An 18900-nucleotide genomic window follows, 5' to 3' on the forward strand; every position below is an offset into this window, starting at 1 on the left:
GGCCCAGGAGACTGACTAATAGACTCATGGGTACAGCAGGGATAGAGCATGTAATGCAAGTATTTGTTCTGAGAATGAAGGTCTTGAGGAACAAAAATGTCTAAAGAGAAGCTGCTGGGGAATTTTTTACTTTCAAATCTGCTTCTTTGATTGTCTTAAATGAAGGAGTTGCATCAGAAGTACAGATCTTACTCCTAATGGCAAGCATCTCTCCTCTCTCTGCCAAGTGCGAGAAGCCTTTTTCCTTTAACTGGTTGTTAGGAATAGGGATGGAGGATCACTCATGTGGTCATGCTGCACTTCAGAGGTACTCTGGGCACTTTCAAAGCACAGCAGGACATGAACAAGCTCCTGCCAAATTCCTGAGATTACAGTGCATGCGCACATAGGGAAAGGTCTGTTCCTGATTTTGGACTGCATTCAGTGCTTGAAGTATCTTATTTATATAAGCATTCTGACATATACACATATTCTACTTTTTCTCCCCAATGTAGAGTTAAAATGGCTTATGCAGTTCTACCCCCAGTGAAAATCCACCTACCCCTGCATGCATAAAATTTTTAGACAGGATCCAACCCAGGAGTCCCTGTCTGAAATCCAGCTTGTCAGACACTGGAACACAACATGACACATGACAGCAGTAGCGCACTCACATATTTACACTGGGGCCTGCTTCAAGCACTTATAAAGTAGGATAGAGGGAACCCATTCTTTGCTGAAAAGGAGCCTTACTGGTGCTTCTTTATTTAGCAGTGTTTTATACAGTCTTTTTGTTTGAAAACCACCTAAGGTGGTTAGGTTGTAAACCCAAGGTTGTTTGCAAATAATAAGCACAAAATACAGTTTAAAACTCTACAGCAGCAAAAACCATGGCATCTAAACATCCAGAGGCAAGAGACACTGTAATTTTCAGGGTGGTTTGCCTTCTTCCTGGTACCCTCATCTCCAGTTATGCACACTTCTGCTAACAGAGCCCAGCTCTGTGTGTGTCTGTGAAATGCACCATGGTGGAGATACACATAGATCATGGGGAGGAAAGTTTTGGTACTCTACAGCACATATCCTTTTGCTCTCAAATTTCAGCATTCTATATGTTTGGAGAAGAGCTAGATTTAAACTAACAGGTCTGCTCCTATCATGTATATTTACAGCCAAAGGTACTTGCTTTGTTTCCTGACCGAGGCTGCTTCCACGGCCCAACAGAGCCATAGTTGCTCCTGGGAACGCAGAGACATTTACTGTAGCAATGGAGCTTTCACATCACAGGTTTCACAGCACATTCCCTGATTCATAACTTCCTCCATTGTCATTTCCTCCTTCCCACACCATCAGAGGACATAACAATATGACAATTACCTATCAAGAAAAACACAATCCCCAACAGTGTTTCGGGGGCAGGACCAGAAAAGATCTGCACTTTGTCCATAGGGCAATCACCCTAGCTTTATTGCAGCCTTTCCAAAAACATTTCAGTAAAGCAGGTTCATGAAAGTTCACAGCAAAGCCAAGGAGAAGCTAGAAGTTGCATTAATGTCCCACAATGCTGTGTAGAAGCATATTCACATCCAAACAGACCAGAATACTGGCACATAATAATAATAATAATAATAATAATAATAATAATAATAATAATAATAATAATAATAATAATAATAATAATAATAATAATAATAATAATAATAATAATAAAAAACTTTTATTTATATCCCGCCCTTCCCGCCGGAGCAGGCTCAGGGCGGCTAACATGACATGGTATACCATTATTTATAAAACAATTTTAAAATACAATTAATACATACAGTTAAAACAGTTACATTAAATTTCAGCTAAAATTAAGTTAAGGTGCTATATTCAGTTGACGTATTTCGATGGCGAGATATCGCTTTCAGGGTTCCTCATATGCTTGCAGAAAGAGAGTGGTTTTGCAAGCCCTGCGGAATTGATTAAAGTCCCTCAGGGCTCGCACTTCCTCCGGCAATTGGTTCCACCAGTGGGGGGCCATTACAGAAAAGGCCTGCTCTCTTGTTACTCTTAGTTTGGCCTCTTTTGGTCCAGGGATCCTTAGAAGGCTTTGAGAACTAGATCTTAGTGCTCTCTGGGGAACGTGTGGGGAGAGGCGGTCCCTAAGGTAGGCAGGGCCTCGGCCATATAGGGCTTTAAAGGTGATAACCAGCACCTTATAGCGAACTCGGAATATAATTGGAAGCCAGTGCAGTTCCTTCAGCCCAGGCCGCACATGTTCCCACCGAGGTAGTCCCAGTAGCAGCCTGGCCGCAGCATTCTGCACTAGCTGCAACTTCCGAGTTCGGCACAAGGGCAGCCCCATGTAGAGGGCATTACAGTAGTCTAGTCTCGAGGTGACCGTTGCATGGATCACTGTTGCTAGGTCGCTACGTTCCAGGAAGGGGGCCAACTGTCTCGCCCTTCTAAGATGGAAGAAGGCGGATTTCGCAGTGGCAGCTATCTGTGCCTCCATTGTCAGGGAGGGCTCCAGTGTACATTCCAGTGTACACAGAAATGAACTAAGCAAAACGACTATCTCCCAAGGGATAGCAACTTTCTTCTCAATCTGCTGTAGTATTTTATGTCTTGCCAAGTCAAGGTTAACCAACTAACTTTTTCAACTTGCATGCCTTAAAGCTCATCACCCACCCTTCCAATTATTTTTGCTTGCCATCAAGTGTAATGGACTATTTATTTTCATCTTGAATCCTTACCATGAATCTAGTATTGAATTTCTCACGCTCAGATTCACACCTGATCTATGCACAGTCTAGCAATGATGGCATCATAGACATGATATTTACTATCAGGCTAAATACTGACCGATTCCCCTCTAGGCTTGTTCCAGCATCAGAGCTCCCCGCCCCCAATGCTTCCGTCTGATTTCGCACAAGCTGCCCCGCAGCTGCGAATTGGCCCAGGTTCTCAGAGGATCTTGCTTGTCATGGGAAACAGGCGGGCCAAGTCACTGCAGTGTGGCAGCTTGTGCAGAATCAGACGGAAGTGTTGGGGGCGGGCGGGTGGGGGAGAGCTCTGATGCCAGAACTAGCCTAGTGGGGAACTGGTCACCAAGTTCATGACTTGTCTTTTATACATTCTTTCACACAAACCCCCTGTTCCTCCAATATTTGGGGGGGGGGGGGTTGATAATAACATTTGGAGGAGTTAAGTTCAGAGGAACAGATCTTTTCTTGATAAGCAAGCAACATAATGAGTCTAACTAAGAAGTCATTAACCACACTTGAATAGAGTACCAAAATAACTACTTCTCCTGTGATTTGAGCTAAAGAAATTATACTGTTATTTAGCAGGAGCCAGAGACTGCCATTCACTGTGTTGAACTAGACATAGCAATATAATATGAGCTAATAAGCAGCTTCTACCACAAACCAGAGCATCCAGCATTGGCAAATGACAATCTGCCTCAAGGAAATCGCCAGTTACAGAAGGATAGAAAAGGGAACGGCAACAGATGGATGATGGAGGAACTGAGGGGGGTAAGGAAGTGTTCAAAGGACAAACTGTTATGCTCCCTAGTCACATCCTCTCAGCCCCAACAAAACAGGGCAAATTGTACTGCTATTCTTCACCCAGAATCCCCTGCACAGAGAAGATTTAGTAAGAATAAATTCCTGAGCCAACAAGACAAAGAGCTCTGACACTGCCATTCACCTCCTAGGCCAAGGGGAAAGGATTTATCCACAGTGAACTCCACGTGGTACCTTTTGATCCCATGAAACCAACTGTATGGTATATGCATTTGCATATAACTGAACCCCTGCCACTGCATGTTTTGAAATGAAAAACAACACTGGCAGAGAGAATGCAGACAAGGTTGTGATGTGTGCATTAACACTTCTTGAACCCAACTTCCCCCAGACTCCCCCCTCCTCAAGCAGCTTTTCTCTGACAAGAGCACAAAATAAAATTACAAGTAGTTGTGTACAACATGGCTAGCTCCTTCAACTCAGGTACAATTTAAAGGTGATGGAGGGTAGGCTAAAAAGGTTTGCCCAGGCAGCACCCCACAGGCCTTGTAAACTGGGCCCTGAGTTGCTATTTATTTATTTATTTTATCAGATTTATATCCCTCCCCTAACGGGCTCAGGGCAGCTAACAACTATGCATATCAAATAATAAACTTGTCTTTAAAATTCATACCCTGCCTTTCAGTCAAGGGTATCTAAGGTGGCTCCCAAATAAAATTAACAATTAAAACATCTCAGCTAATAATCAACAGAAGAGAAAACAATATCAGTTCAAAGATACATATGTCTAATGCCAGTATACAGAAGGGAACAGCATGGTGTGTGTGTGTGTGTGTGTGAGAGAGAGAGAGACAGAGAGAGAGAGAGAGAGAGAGAACAAATGAGAGCGCGCACATATATACAACCAAAACCAATCAAGATGAATCAAACTAACTTGCCACCTGAAATTTTAAAGAACAGGCATTCAACAGGCTGCTATGGGAAGGAGTACGACTGTGGTACTTCCAAGTGTACTACTGTGGAACAGGTCTTGTTTGCCACCCACCTGGAAAGGAAGGATCTAAGACACTGGCTCATATAAAGTGCTACCATGCCAACATAGAGACTACAAGAACCCTAAATCTTTGGTGTGCTTATACTAAACACAATTCTGAGGGTCTTACTACACTATATTTTAAGCATTTTTAGCTCACCTGGCATCATGTCTAGATCAAGCCTCAACTACTGCTAAGAGACCAAACAGGATTCTAGGTAAAAGACAGCCTGCAAGTCCTTCCCAGAGTAGACAGAAGGCCTGGTAACTGAAAATAGGAAATAAGCAAAGCTTATGGGAGCAGACTGTAAAGGGAGGGGGGATACCCTTTCTGTCCTGTAAAGATAGCAGAGGTTATTAGAACAAATGTGCTGCTTTTCCTGCCTTTTTGAGTCCTATGAATTCAGCTGATACAACTTCCTTATCAAGAAAATGCTGCAATGGGAAATCATTACCTGTTGAATTCTGTCTCTCATACAACTGACAAAGGCACAGAAATAAAGGAGGAAAACCTGGGTGGTGATGTACCCAAATGGTGTAGTTTCTGCTGTCAATTACTTAAGACTGGCATAATGTTTTCAGCATTACACATATTATGAAAGCAATCCTTACAGCAGCTTATAAACCAGGCAAGTATTATGTGAAACTTCAGCTCATCTCAATCAAAACTACAATTCTTGGAGTCACTGGTGCTTTCATTACACTGCAAAACAAACTTCCAACTACAGGCCCTTGACAACTACAGTGGGAAATGCTGCTACATCACAAACAACTTATGGTGTCTTTACAAAGTTTCCAAGGCAAGAGATGAACAGAGGTGGTTAACCATAGCCTGCATCTGTGAAGCAACCCTGATATCCTTCAGTGGTTTCTCATCCAAGTACTAACAAGGGTTGACCCTGCCTAGCTTCTCAGAGCTGACCAGATCCAACTAACTTGAGTTATCCGGGTCACAACTCTTTACAACTATATAATCTTGGAAACAGTAATCAGGAAGGGGGGGGGGGACTCTGTGTGCATGGGGGTGAAGTGTGTATAAAGGAGAAGAGTGAGTAATACAGTGGGAAAAAATGTAGAACTCCAAAAACAGATCATTGATGGGGGCAGGTTCCAATCTCACTCACTCGGAGGTGTAGACTTGGGAGAACCTGGCACAGCTACTTAGAAGCCCAGGTAGCAGCTACTCATCTATGTTTAAAGACTTTAAAGCTTCCTGTGGTAGGAGGCTAAGAAGGCAGATCCAATTAAACAAACCCCTGCTGATTAATAACATGTTGGGGAGGGGCAGTGGGAGATTATTTTTTTTGCTATTTTCCCTTCTTTAATAGCAAATAACATCTTCTGAAAAGAGCTTAGAGGTTAAGAAAAAAGGCAGCTAATTAATATTGTTATGGTGGAGTCCATAATTACTCCAGAGGAGCCTGCAGGGCACCTATCATTATCTTCCCATTCCAAACAGCGATATTCCTTTCCTTCTCAGAATTAGAACACCAGGGATTCCTTGCCACAGGTTGGAAGAAGGGAGCTAAAAATAAAATTTTGCAGGAGAAGGAAAAGGTCTCTGTTCCCATTTGCTTTCAAGGACCTTCTACAAGACAGGCCAACAAACAGAAAGAGGGTTCCAGGGCAATGTTCTTAATCAGGCTTGGCACCACTGTTAGGCACAACAGCAGTGTGATCCTGTCCATATATACTCAGAAATAAGTTTCACTTAACTTCTGGAGTTTATTGCTAGGATTGCAGCCTCAAGCAGTCTCACTCAAGATGCAACTAAGCAGGAATGACCAAAATGTGTGCAATTTTCTCCCTCATAGCTTGTTTCCTCACAGCTTTTGATCTGTAGTGATTTAAGTGGCTTTGTTTTCAAAGGCAGCATTTCTATAAATGCATTCCAAAAGGGCACTCAATCTGATCTTATTTAGGTCCCTAAAAGGGTACTGAGCCCTTGAGAGCACGTGTCTTATATTATAAGCTCAATAGATAGCAGGACATTATGTAGGCAGAGCCTGACAGACAAGCGGACCCCCCTGATTCCAAGGACTTGGAAGCTTGATTATTCTATCAAAATCCAAGTCATTAATTCAGAGCTTTCGAGATTCAAAATGTGAAAGATCACAATTCGATGTGCACGTTTTAAGGTCCAAAAGATCATTTTAGCTAGGGACTTGATTTCCATTAAAAAAGCTTCTTTGAAGGCCCTACTGGCTTACTATAATGAACTCTTCCTGCAGCATTGGCTAAATGCCCCCAACATTTCAAATTCAAATCTGTATGATTACATAATAAAATGGACAAGCAAGGGCTCTAATACAGGAGGACTGTTCATCTTCCAAGATTCTACGCAAGCAATATTCCATGCAGAATCTAATACACAACCACGAGAAACTTCAGATTTACCTTAAAAACACAGCAAATTTATTACTGTTTTTACCATTGCACCTTTATCCCATCATTTATTCAAGGAGCTCAGAGGGGTGTGCTTGGTTCCCTGCATTTGTTCTACCAATAACTCTCAGAACTAGATCCAGGTGGGCAGCCATAGATTAGGCTGAGAGAGAATGCCTGACACAAGGTCTTTCACAATGCAATGCTATGCAACAAAGAACAGTCTATGCAACAGTGACAAATACTTTCTTGCCATATTCTTTCACACTCTCTATTTGTGTTTCCCTATACACTATTTGCTTAGTACTGTACTTCTGGCACTCTTTGGATCCAGATGTCCCCTTACATAGCCTGTTGTGGATACATGGCCTCAGTTATCAACTTCTGTGAAATCTGCATGTAGGATAAGGAGGAAGAACAGCTTTAGCAACCTGCTTTTGTTTTAGAGATTGTCCTGAAAACCAAATTCTTATTTGTAAAGTGCTTACATTGTAGGACAAAAGTACACTTTGGTTCCAAAATAATTTTCTATCTCAGCATGAATTTGGAGTTCCAAGATGTAACAGGAGATGCTTGAATTTGAATTTGTTTTAGAAAATCTGGAATTGGACAAAGACTACACAAAAAACAGAAGCAGGGAAAACAAACACTGGAGAAGGAGGAATAAACAGGTATGCAGAGGAGATGAGTTACATAACAGCAGATGATCTGTGATTATTTGGGGAGAAGAGATCCAACAAACCATCTTCAAGTACTTGAAGGGCTGTCATATAGAGGATGGCGTGGAATCGTTTTCTGTGGCCCCAGAAGGTAGGACCAGAACCAATGGGTTGAAATTAAATCAAAAGAGTTTCCAGCTCAACATTAGGAAGAACTTCCTAAGAACTTCTGGAGACCAAGTCCTATAAAGAAAGGCTGAAGGAGCTGAGCATGTTTACCCTGGAGAGGAGGAGGCTGAGAGGTGATATGATCACCATCTTCAAGTACTTGAAGGGCTGTCATATAGAGGATGATGTGGAATTGTTTTCTGTGGCCCAAGAAAGTAGGACCAGAACCAATGGGTTGAAATTAAATCAAAAGAGTTTCCGGCTCAACTTTAGGAAGAACTTCCTGATCGTTAGAGCAGTTCCTCAATGGAACAGGCTTCCTCAGGAGGTGGTGGGTTCTCCTTCCTTGGAGGTTTTTAAACAGAGGCTTGATGGCCATCTGACAGCAATGAAGTGTTGGAGAAAGAATCTATCTTAACCCAGCTTTGACAGCTCTGTAATGACAGCTGGTGATCTAGCCAGCATGCTAGGTCACAGTGACCTTATCAGCAGGCTGGTTTGAGCCGGCTGAGGACAGGTGAAGGAACCTGCTGAGTCAGCATGACAATGCACTGCCAGGATTGGCTGACTGGACTATAAATGAACTGTGTCTGCAATGCACAGGTCTCTTTCTGAGAATTGAATTGCTGGCGGAGCGTTTTGTTCCTGTGATCAATATATTGGACTGCACTAGAATTGTATAGACTGTAAATACACTACTTTGGCACTAGTTGCAGGTGTCTGGCTGACTTCTTTCCTGGAGCTCAGTGTCGGGCTCATCACACCGCTCACTCTGCTAGCGTCCGCACCGACAGGGTTATGGGCCCAGAGCGGTTCCGCTGCGCAGAGGAGCACCGTGAGAGTTGAGCTGACCAAGAGTTCGGAAGGAGCCGGAGGCGAGGAACGCCGGTTGAAGGACAAAGAAGCACCAGCTATCTCATTTTGAGAGCCAGAGGGAGGACGGCAGCCAGCTGTGTGGAGGAGTCGGCATCATGGCTCAGCAGCAGCTTGCAGTGGCCGTCGAGAAGCTTAATTCAGCCAACTACGCGGTGTGGAGAGAATGGAACACTACCTTAAGCGTGAGGGGCAATGGCTGTTTGTAAGTAATCCCCCTGCCGCGTTATCTCCTGCCCAGACTGTGTTAGCCGATAAGGCGCTGGCAAACATCGTGCTAGCAGTAGGAGATGACCAACTAGTATATGTGCGTGGGAAGGACACTCCCAAGGCTGCCTGGGATGCGCTCAGTGGGGTTCATGTTAGTACCACTGCTGGCTCCCTTATGGCCTTGACCAGGAAGATGTTCCGCACTGTAATGCCAGCCGGAGGGTGTGTAAGGCAGCACATCAAGAAGCTAACGGACTGCTTCGTTGAGCTTGAGGCCAGGGGCAAAACTGTAGCTCCCGACGACAGAGTTTATATTTTGCTGTCGTCGTTGCCACCCGAGTTTACTCCCCTGATAACATCCCTGGAGACGGTTGATGTGGCAATTCTGACAATGGAGTACGTGTGTGCCCACCTGCTTGATTTCCAAGAGAGGATTGCGGCAGTGAGCTGTCCGGGGGTGTCGGCTGAGGAGCGTGTGGCTATCGGCTCGTCTGGGAAGGCGTCCAAGAGCGAGCCGGCTTCGGCTGCTGGCAGGCAACCAAAGGCTGAAGAGGAGCCGACTGCACTGGCTGTCCGACGTTGCTATGGTTGTGGATCGTCCCTGCACCTGCTACGCGTGTGCCCAGAGAAGGGGAAGCGGCGCGGACGGAGGCAGCGAGGGCAGAGGACCACCAGCCCGTGTGAGGAAGAAGCCCGGCTGGTCACGTCTGCAGGAGAGAGCACAGGGTCTGCCTGGACTTTAGACTCTGGTGCAACGAGCCATCTCTGCTGCGACAAGGAGCTGCTGAGTAATGTTGACATTCCTGAGCACAGTCATGTCAGATTAGCTGATGGGACCTCCGCAGCTGTTATATGCTCAGGCAGTATTGAATTTCCTGTGTTAAATTGCACTTTGCAGCATGTTCTGTGTGTACCCACATTAAGGTCGAACTTGCTAAGTGTGAGCATGTTAATCGACCAAGGTTATCAGGTGAAGTTTGAAAAAGCCTGTTGTAAAATCCTAGGAGGTGGGGGGAAGCTGCTTGCAACTGGGAAAAGAGAGGGAAATATATATGTGGTTCAGAGTCATTGTGCCCAGGTGGCACGGGTGTCAAATGTGCCAGTGCACAATCAGTGTATACATCTGCTCCACAGGAGACTCGGGCACTGTGGGTTTAGAGCGTTGAAAAAGACCCTGCAGTTGGTGCCAAGTCTGAAAGTGAAGCCCTGTAAGTGTTACCTAGACTGCCAGGTCTGCAAAAAGACCAAGAGCAGGGCTTGTGCTGTTGCTAAGCAAAGCAAAAGGGAGAGTAAGCGTGCCCTAGAACTCATTCATTTAGATGTTATAGGCCCATTGCCAAAAAGTCTGTCGGGGAGGAGATACTGCTTAGTGGCCACCAACGACCACACAAGGTACTCTTGGGTGTTTGCTATGGTGCACAAATCCGAGGTGTACAAGGTATTCACAAAATGGGTCAAAGCGGTGGAGAGGGAGTTGGATATGCGTGTCAAAGCTATTCAGACCCACCGTGGGGGTGAATTCTTGTCTAATGAATTTAAACGTTGGCTGGCGAGCAAGGGCATTGCCCACCGTTTAGTGAACCCAGCCACACCCCAAGAAAATGGGCATGGAGCTGTACTGCAAAATGTGATGTACTGTATGTTAGAAGATGCAAAGTTGCCAATTGTTTATTGGGCCGAGGCCATGCATTCAGCAGTTTTTGTGTATAATCGCATTTGGTCCAAAGCTGTGAATGACTTGCCTTAAGAAGGCTGTACAATAAGTGTCCAGACTTAAGGTATCTGAGAGTCTTTGGGACAAAAGCCTGGGTTGGCATCCCCTCCGAGGACAGGAGGGAGGGGGATGGCCGGGCAGAGAGCCTAACTTTTCTGGGCTACAAGCCAGAAGCCAGGTGTTATCGCTTTTGCGATAAGGAAGCGAAGATAACGCTCAGTAAGACTGCCCAATTTAATGAAAGCGCCAGCTGGCCGTAGTTACACTCTACTGAGAAAGAACTTGTACTGCTGCCAAGCACTGATAACGGTGCTGGAGTCCTGCCAAGGGTAATTAGGCAGGAACAACAATCTCCCGACCAGGAACTGGTAAGCAGACAAGCAGAGGAAGGTGAGCTCCAAGTTGGCACAGAGCCTCAGGTGCAAAGTCAGGAGGTGGAACTTGAAAGTCAGGAGGTGCAACCTCTGAGTCAACAGGAGGAACCAGGCCAGGAGGTGGCAACAGATGAGCTCGAAGGAGACGAGCCCGGTCCGAGCACAGGGCCACGAGTATCTGCTAGGGCCACAAAGGGTATACCGCCTGCCAGGTACAAGGTGCCTTATGTTACACTGACAGTTAAACCAGACCCACCAGGGTTCCAGGAAACGCTCAGGAAAAAGGCTGAGGCGTGGAAGGTCTGGGTGGCAGAGTGTGAGGCACGGAATAGGGAGGCTAAAGCCAAACGCCAGAGGGAACTGGCTGACCAGGACAGTGACAATGAATTCCTGGATTGGGAATTGTAAATCTGTAAATATGTAAAGTATGCAATGTTGCTGTCTGTGAACCAAAGGTGAAGGCATGTGTGTATAACAATGCAAAACATTGTGAGTGTTGTACAGTTACCAGGCATGAATGTAAACTGTATCCAATGTTAAAATTCACTGTGGTTGAGTGTTGTGGGTTCGATAGATTAGGAGGTGTGTTGGAGAAAGAATCTATCTTAACCCAGCTTTGACAGCTCTGTAATGACAGCTGGTGATCTAGCAGGCATGCTAGGTCACAGTGACCTTATCAGCAGGCTGGTTTGAGCCGGCTGAGGACAGGTGAAGGAACCTGCTGAGTCAGCATGACAATGCACTGCCAGGATTGGCTGACTGGACTATAAATGAACTGTGTCTGCAATGCACAGGTCTCTTTCTGAGAATTGAATTGCTGGCGGAGCGTTTTGTTCCTGTGATCAATATATTGGACTGCACTAGAGAGCACGTATTGTATATACTGTAAATACACTACTTTGGCACTAGTTGCAGGTGTCTGGCTGACTTCTTTCCTGGAGCTCAGTGTCGGGCTCATCACACCGCTCACTCTGCTAGCGTCTGCACCGACATGAAGATCCTGTGAATTTAGAGGGTGGTATTTGTGATTTTCCTGCATTGTGCAGGGGGTTGGACTAGATGACCCTAGAGGTCCCTTCCAACTCTATGATTCTATGAAACCTAAAAAACTTATCCCTTCTTCTGTTCCTGGATGGGACTGCTCAAAGCAAACAGCAACATCATGAGGTGAACATCCACATATCAAATCAACATCACTAGCCCCTCTTATTAGAAATCCGTCATACCTCAAAACCTTTCAGCAGTTTTGCAAGGCCTTTAATGCAGACTGGGAAGCAGAATTAAACCAGTATGCACATAGCTAAGGGTAGTGTTTTCTTAAAATTTTAACTTAAGAGGAATTTTATGTTTGGTTCTTAAGTGTATATTTCCTTGCATAATGCTTTGCGATAAGGATAAGACAGGCTATACATTCAGTTAAAATAAAAAGTGAAAGGGTCTATATATCACAGAGAAACAGCTAGTCAAGCCATTCCATATTTATTTATTCATACTTGGCTTTTCTCTCTAATAGGAAATCAAAGGAGCTTCTACTGTTCTTCCATTTCATTATCACAACAACCTTGTGAAGTTGTTTAGGCTGAGAGTGTGTGGCTGGCCTGGCATCACCCCACAAACTTCCACAAAATAGTGGTAATTTGAACCTGGGTCCAACAGTCTAACTACTATACACACTGGCTTTCAGTATGATAGGAAAAGAACCGGCAACAAGCCTTAAAATGTTGGTACCCTTCATCTCTGCAATACACCCCCTCTTGAATCCATAATTGAACTCATGGTTTTGAAATTCCTGGAGGCTGATCACAGATCCCCAAGGAGGTTATCTGTCACTGCCAATTTTCTTCTGTAACATCCAGCCACTGAGACAAAATATTTTGGATATAGTATACCCACACTTTATATGGGGCAGTGGCCAGGCCTGCATGAATGAAGAATGCACCCTATAATAGAGAATCTTCCTCAATGCTCAAAAATGCCACAAGAAATATGGTAGTACTAATAAAATTGTTTATACATGAAAAATGCCACAAGAAATGAATGAGATTCCTCCTGAGATCAGGAAGTTTAAAATCTACTGTAGTCTATTCTGCCAACAAGTAGAGGTGAATGCATTTACCTATGCATATGGAAGAAGACACCTTCTAAGGAAGGCAAAAGAGAGGAGCTGCCAAAGCTTTGCCTGCCTGGATGGCATTTTAGGGCTTTTGATGAGCACACGAAGGCTTTATTCAAATGAAGAAAACTAGTGATGGAAAGGCAAAAGAGGCACTGTTGCAGAGGCATTGCAAAAGACAACCTTGAGCAACATGAAGCTTGGGAAAATGAAACTGAGAAGAGCCCCATGCATCAAAACCCCTCTGTATCTGCTTATCCAGCATCCCTAACATTTCTACCAAGCCTCATTCACTATACTGCTATCACAGCCACTCCCTAACTAGCAAATTCACCCACTCATATCAGAGAATCTTCTTCTGACAATTTCTGAGTTTAGTCAAGTGAGAAATGAGAAGAGGAAGCACAGAGGGGGTGCAAAGGAGAATGAGCACACAACCAAGGGGGTGTGGAAGAAGAGGAGGGAGGGAGCTAGCAGCTGATGAAAAATGATGGCTGATGCAGTGCTGCAGACGAACCTGCCCAGAATAATAAACAGCTGCATTACACCTCTGTCCTGCGAGGCTGAGATCATGCATTCACTGGAACATAGGGAGGACTTTCAAAACAACAGTTGCAGGACAGCAAGAGGCAGGCTGCAGGGCAAACTCCATCACCTTAATAGCATCACTCTTTAGGTAGTAATAAGGGACTGGTAGCTAGGGATGAGTTTTGAGACACTCCAATTCTACATGCAAAGACTAACTATTAAAGATAAGAACAAGAAGGGGGAAGCATATCATATGAGGGGACATAAGGGGGAAGTCAGCCATGTGTAGATGCTAAAATTCAAAAATTACCAATGTCTATCTTGGAAGAATGTACAGGTTGCAGAATGATGGGTGGGAGAATCTGTGAATCCATGACTATAATAAAAGTCATTTTCCTACAAACCAATACAGTTGCAATAGCTTGGAAGGAAGACCCTTCTGAAAACAATAGAATTTACTTTCAACTCATTGTACATGACCGGGGATGCCTCTGTAAGGAGCAACGGGGGAAAACTGTGAATGCTGTCTTGCTATACAGAAATCTAGTTTCTCCTCCGCTGCTCCTTCTTTATAATCACACTCTGTCCCTTGGCTTCACTACTCATTTGTCAGTCATGACCCTTCCTACATTTCTAGTTTGCTCAACAAATGGAGACTCTAAGCCATGTGCAGCAGGTGCCGTGAAACTATGGCTCCAATCACTGCTGGCACTACAAAAAAGATCACTGTAAGAAACATCAGCTCAAGAATTCAAAGTAAGCTAGTGCTCATTCTTCCTGTCCCAAGGTGGCAGGCAGTGGGAAGGAAATTGGGAGAGGAAAACAAAAGACCATGAGGAAGGATGACCCAAGGTGCTGCACAGATCTCTGAAATTCTGACACCTACTTGAGTCCTCCAGCTCCCAAGTCTTGGCACTGAGTGGTGCTGCATAGCTAGTGATGCACAGCTATCTTTAAAAAACAAGGCAATGCCAATGAGCCAATGAAATGCAAAGAAACTCATTATAGCACTGATCTATATACATCAAGGGCTTTCTGTGTGGATTTCAAATCCTCTTCACAGAATATCCATCAATACACAGTTAAATAGTTCCTAATGTCTAGGACAACTATTTCAATGTTATTCATGGACCTATCACCAATTTGTAGAATGTAAATAAGCACTATCAACAGCCCAGGAAGTCTGGTTTTGACTAGTGAAAGGGTTTGACCAGTTACACCTTCTCCTTTCCTATGTGTGGTCTTGATCCAAATTGTAGTTGAGCATGCACACACAATTTAATCTTCACAGACTGATGAGAGAGCCTTGAACTTTACATATCACTGTCTACCACCTGTCTTGCTTCCCTCACAAGCAAGATTTTTTTAAAAAAAACAAACAAACAACCAGGCAGGCCAACACTCCCCCACCCTTCACCTGTTACCTGTATTTGTTCTCAGAATGACAAACTATGGTTTGTTCCCTTGCCTCCAGGACATCAATGAAGAGTGGCTTGTCCCTCAACCTTGCTGTGTGACTATGGCTTGTTATCTATGAATCACGCCAGTTTTTCCAGTAATCTTTAGGCAACGTTTGCACAAATGGGTTTAGATTTGATCTACCTAGAGAAGCCAAAATACTATGCTACTACATGCACATTAAATACCTTTAAACAGATAAGATAGAGAAGGATGAAAGTGATTAGAAAAAGTACAGCCAGTCAAAGATCAAAGAGCAGAGATCAAGCACAAATTATTATTCTATTCACTTCAGCATACAAAGGAACTCTGCAAGGGAAACGTGTCCAGGCTTATTCAGCAGTCATGCCTAACACACTTCCACGGCACTGCTTTGCCAAAGCAAAGGGCAGTGGGGATCCTCCATCCCATCCCCCTTTCCTCTTTCAGCATTTTAATCAGATTAGGCTCTAGACCAGGTGTTTCACCATGTTCAAACTCCACCCTGCCAACCACCACCTGTCTACAGTTGGAAACTGAAGCCACACTTTGGCAGTTATCCTATGAGACAGGATCCTATCCTGAGCACATTTCCGAGGATCACAAAGGAGTTCCTCTTCCATCTTCATTCATCTGAGTTCAAAAACTGAGCCATGGTGAAGTATATTGTAGCCATGCCCCCAACTCTCCCTCCATGCCCCACAACTTTTTTTTTTGCAAATTTAAAAATCCCTTTAACTTTTAAATCCATTTAAATTGCACTGGGCTGCACCAGCACCCTGCCCTGATGAAGGGAGCTCCAGCGTTGCTGCTAAGGGCTGGCAGTGCTCAGGGGCCCGAGGGTGGCATTCCTGGAAGGAAAGCAGAAGCAACGGCAGGCAAGTGGCCAGGCTGGCTCTGGGCAATTGGCTCCTGCTGCTCTTGTAGCACAAGCTGGCTTCTTGTGGAGTGAATGTGCATTGGATCAGGCTGCTAGAAGGGGGAGAGTGGGATTCTGCTTTCATCACCAGCAAGTTTCCAAACTGGGGTGCAAAGTCAGACCCAGGCCTCCTGTGGGACAAAGGTCACCCTCTATCCCTGCCTGTATTCAGAGATTCTGAAACAAGATGCCAATGCCCCTCCTCCGACTGCTGACGGCTAGACAAGGGATTCCCAGGGTTTGCTTTCATGCATCACTGGACTCGCCAGCAGGCTGTAGTGTAGAAACATTTTCTCACTGTGGACGTGTGCAGAGCACATTCCTTTCTCACCATCAAATCCTGTGCACTCACTACTTGGCTGGCTCCCTCAGGTATGTGCACTTGCTCTCTGCCATAGGGCAGAATTCCAGGGAAACATCTGGAGATTTCTGTTTGTTTATTTTTAAATTATGACATCATGCCCCACCAGTTTCCCCAGTGACCCCCCACTAAAAATTTCCTGGCCACAGGCCTGCTCCCTGAGAACACAAGGGTGGATCAAGACATGCTCTGGAAGCAACAGCATGTAGACAACAAAACTCTGTTCCCTAAAGAAGAATGAATTTCCTCAGACCTTTATGGTAAACCAGATTGCTCATGTTGCTTTTCTCAGAGTAACAAATATTTCTAATATCACAAGTTTCTTATGCAGGTAGCACTTCTGGGAAGGAATTAGCATGCAACCTGCATGTAGATGTAAATGTCAGCACACATGTGGTTTTGCTCCATGCATAACTATACAACTGCAGCTTCCTACAATGTGAATTCACAGCTTTCCTTGCACTGATCTACACACACTGAAAAGGAAGCAGGAAAGTGAGGAAAATCTATAGTGTTTTCATGCAGCTATAACTGAGGACAATTGAATACACATGAGATTTGCAGCCCTTTTCTTCATAACTGTTAAAAGCTACATTTGGGTCTGGCTGTGATATCTCACACCAAGGTGTCTGGCACATCACACACAACAACCCAAGTCAGTCATCATCAAAGCAGGATTAAGGAGTTGGCCAGATGCATTCCCCCAACCCCCTCCTCACACCATTTTCCTTCCCCAAACATAGACACCCACCTTCTTAGGCTGGGACAGCCATCTCAGCCACTTAAAGCAGCAGCTGTTTGCTTTCCTACCTGGGTGTCATGAACACGCTTTACTTTCTCTGTTGCTATGGACAAATTTAACGAACAGCTTTAACAGAGGGGATGTTGTTTGTACAGGTTCCCCCAGGGCAGCAATTGGTAAGGGAAATATCTTATTTGGTGTCTTTGAGAAAAGGAGGTGCTCAGGAGCAAGCTACATTATAATAAAGGGCAAAAACCCCACAACTTCTTGATCAGTTTGAAACCTTAACTTAATTATTTTACCCTGTCTTTTCATCAAAGAGGGACACTGTACATGGTTCTCTCCTTCTCTCCGCACGGCAACCCTGTAGAGTAGACTAAATCAAGAGAGGGAGAAACTAATCTAATGTCACCTAGTGAAATTTAGGGCTGAGTAGGATTTTGAACCTGCCCCTCTCTCTTAGTCTGATTCAATCATTATATCTCATTAACTCCCACAGTTCACAAAACGTATGGCTTCATGCCCCACAGCGCTGCTGAATGCATTGAAGTATCTTATTATCCCTTCTTGATCTATGACATTCTTGCAGTTTAGCCAAAGACATCTACACACATTACAATCGTGGCTTTACCAGAAATCTAACTACTATGACCCTCTGAAAGAGTAAGATGCAAGACAACTGCTTCCAAAGGTCACATAAGAACATATGATGAGGATGTACCAAAATTCTGCTCCAGGGGTGCGGCCAGACCTACCACTTAAAGCGAGATGGAAGAGCCTTTTTCTGGACCAGGGCAGAAAAATCCGACGTGGCGGCGTTCACATGAACGGTGGTATAAAGGGTTGGTCCCGTTAGTGAAAAGCAGTTGATCGATCACACGGTGATGGAGATTTCTGGGAGGGGGGGTCCATTGAACATGTGCCCAACTGTTTGGAGCTGGGAAATCAAACCTTGCTTCAGTGGCAGGGGGGAAGGGGGAAAGTTTCCGGAATTAACATTGCCGATCCAAACCACGGAACTGCCAGGAATTATTTTCCTAGAAATTGACAGTGACAATGATATCTTGAAATCCTCCACATTGAAAAAAAAAGAATATTTTCCTGTTCTGAATAGTGGGATAACGTCCCCCCCCCCCCTGATCCTGTGTTGATTGGAGAAGCAGAAGCGCCACCTCAGATTCCCGGATGATCTGGCAATGCGCATGTCTGTGAGGTGAGAGGCAGTATCGCGCGTGAGCTGTCCAAACAACAAAAAGCCGATCCTGTGCCGCTGTTTTGAAAAAGGACCGGACTTTTTCATGCGGGGCAAGTCAGGATGATAACGACTCCACATCGTTTGACAGATGTGAATGTCTGGACGTCCGCTTTAACTCCGCATGGGGGGCATGGGTGAGTCGCGGTTAATGTTCCGTCTGACCGCACCCCAGCCAAGTTATACAGCAGTGTTTCATGTTTTAAAAAAGCAGAAGATCCTTATCAGATAAACAACATGGTCAACACAAAAATATGTGATTACTGCCTGTTGCAATGATCCTGTAATTGTATGCACAAACCCATGATGAATGAGTACACCATCAGCAACTTGGGTGGAAATCCAAACGATAAGAAATCCAGCCCAACAGCTTGTCACATTTAACAACTACTGCTTCCAAAGTGTGCCATACCTCCCCATCCAGATCAAAACACATGCATTCAACTGGGGGTGGGAGATATGTGGCAAATGATAACTATTGCTTTGTAGATGTACACACAGATGCACATCTGCATCAATTCACCTGTGCGTGTGTACACATTAGGCTGACTCTGCCTTATGGTGGTGCTGACTTCCATTTTCTTCAGGAGATCCCTCTTGGGTAATTTAAATGTACAAGTAGCTGAAGGAGAAATGCAGTT

At 44.6% G+C, this 18900-nt stretch overlaps 1 protein-coding gene across 5 annotated transcripts in view; it reads right to left on the minus strand.

Moving 5' to 3' along the window:
* ATP2B4 (ATPase plasma membrane Ca2+ transporting 4) overlaps positions 1-18900 on the minus strand; it is a 245815-nt gene that overhangs the window by 142915 nt on the left and 84000 nt on the right. The gene's annotated exons all lie outside the window — the stretch shown is intronic.

The sequence above is a fragment of the Heteronotia binoei genome, chromosome 2 (assembly GCF_032191835.1).
Source record: "Heteronotia binoei isolate CCM8104 ecotype False Entrance Well chromosome 2, APGP_CSIRO_Hbin_v1, whole genome shotgun sequence".
In the NCBI taxonomy this organism is placed as follows: Eukaryota; Metazoa; Chordata; class Lepidosauria; order Squamata; family Gekkonidae; genus Heteronotia; species Heteronotia binoei.